Raw genomic sequence first — 2668 nt, 5'->3', positions numbered from 1 at the left:
AAGCCCTAAAGATCGGTTGTTGAGGCCTCCAATATGTGACTATTACAAGACTTGATCAGTCCTTTGCTGTTAGCAAAGTCAGTCAGTATATAAGCCACTTGTGTCCCATTGGAAGGCAGTAAAGAGGTTGCTTCGTTACCTACAAAGCTCAGACTTGTGTTCGTATGGTTTTTCTGATGCTGACTTGGCCTCAGACTTGGAAGAATTGCAAGTGAATCTTCAAACAGTCCAACTATTTTCTGTGATAACATGAGCACAGTAATACTCACTGCGAATCCTGTCCTCCATGACAAGAACAAGCACTTTCAACTTGACTTACAATTCGTTCGTTAATCAGTCAATGGCAATAGGCTGCATGTAGTTCATATTCTGGGGATAGAACAACTGGCTTCGACGCAAACTTAGTGCTAAGTTTAAAGGGGGGTGTTGAGGATATTGATGTAGTTAGGAGGAGTGCTAGGAGACAGCACTTTTATTAAATTCTGTCCAGCACTTAAACATCATAGAGAAATTGAACAATTTTATACTATTAGATGTAATTTCACACCATTACAAATATCATTCATAGCTAAAAATCATAATATCTGCTGGTCTCTGGACTTTCTTTTTTCTGTTATGATTCAGTACTATATATACAAGGTAATCTTGCTTTGTTTCTAAGTTTTGAGAAGTCCATGTATTCTTTCAATTTTAGTTTTGTGAATCGTTCATTCTTCTTTTCTTGCTATTCTCTACTTTTTGGTAGCTAGCTTCATAGAATCTTGACAATATAATCCTCGCTAAAAATAAAAAAAATGAATAATAATATACTTATTGATATACATGTCAGGAGGAAGTTCAGCAAATAATAACTCATGGAAACAAATCCATGCTGGCTTTCTGCCATACAACAACTATTGAAAGTTTGAAATGCAATCACCCACAGCCTTATTCATACCAGTTACCATATATTAGAAGACTAAACTAATATGCAACCTCCTGTAATGTGACTATCTCTACGTGCCATGTGAAAAGTATGCATCTTTATAAGCCATCATTTAATGAATGCACTAGTAGAAGCCTCGTTGAGCTCAAATTAATGCTCATGAAGGCCAATGACATGGTATAATCGTGCTGTCTAAAGGTAACAGATGATGTGATCATATAAAAGAATTTTCTACCACCTTCTCACACTAGTAAAACAACTAGTAGGCTACAGAAAAAAAATTTTAAATTTTACATTTAAAGTTTTTACATCTATGAAATATTTAAATAGTTTATTCACATTTGTCTATTTACATGAATTTTGCATGTGTGTATTCACACAATTTATGTTGGTTACAATTATATATCTCTCAACCTATGCTATAATCTCAACCAATCATATATACTATACTAATAATCTAACATATCCTTAAGCCAAAAGCACCATTATCAACGTAGTATAATATGTTCTATAAATCTAATGAATGTAACAAAACATTATTTACTCGACCAACCTCTTGGTTTATGAATTCCGCTACATGAACAATACCATTTAACCAGTACAATTGATCTATATAATTCATCACTTTGTTTTCATTTCTTTTCTCGTGCTTGTGGTTGTTTTCTTTCTTGGAATCAAATGCTAAGTCGTGCCTTTATAATATGATTTTATCATATTTCCTTTATCCTAAATCATGGGAATGCCTTGGGTTTCAGCATTCCTTTACACATACTAAATCGTGATATGTGCTAGGATTTTATGCTAGGATAAGATCTTAAGAATATTATTTCTGAAAATATATTTTTCAAATGTGTTGTTTAATTAGTGAACTTATTTTGCGAAACTCTATTTTTATATAAATAAATTTTTAGTCTTAATAAAATTTTTTACTTTTTAATTTGATCCCTATAACTTTTTATAGTTTTAGTATTAGTTTAATAGACTTAAAACTTGTCTACTTTAATGGTTGGTTGTTACTTTATTCCATTAAATACTAATATATCAAATTAAAGACTAAAGCTCTAAAGTAGTCATTAAAATTAGTCTCCTGCATTAAAATTATTTTCGAGACTTTAATTGCATAAAAAATATCTTTGAATTTGGATGTTGTGATTTGCGTTGCTCCTCGACGCATTTTTCATTAACGATTTTCTTATGTGCCTTGATGACATAAACTATTAATACATATGTCACATTATAATTTAAGTACATGTAATAATGTGATGATAAATGAATCAATAACATGTGGCATGCTCATGCGAGTAATAGCTTTTTATATATTATATTACAATAATAATTATCCACATATTAGTTTAGTGTGATATGTTATATTATAATTTGTCTACATGTCATTTGACATATCATTATTGTAAGTGTATTAAATTGGTCTTAAACTTTACAGTAATAAAGTGTCTCATTTTAGTATAATTATTAAATAGCGTGAACCAAATTAAATTTGTACCAATTCTTTTATTTTTAAATTTAAAATTTTTAATATTTTTTAAATATAATTATTTTTTATTTACTCACTTGTTTAAATACAAGTATTTTTATAAATATTTTTAAGTTTATAGTTTTAATCATACAAATTTCTTTTAAGATAATTAAATATTAATAAATTTTATAATATATAAGTTTTTTATTTTAATGAAATAATTATATGATCAATTACGAAAATAATATTTTAGTACAAAAAAAACACAT

The sequence above is a fragment of the Arachis duranensis genome, chromosome 4 (genome assembly GCF_000817695.3).
Source record: "Arachis duranensis cultivar V14167 chromosome 4, aradu.V14167.gnm2.J7QH, whole genome shotgun sequence".
In the NCBI taxonomy this organism is placed as follows: domain Eukaryota; kingdom Viridiplantae; phylum Streptophyta; class Magnoliopsida; order Fabales; family Fabaceae; genus Arachis; species Arachis duranensis.
Note: the sequence above shows the minus strand (reverse complement) of the source record.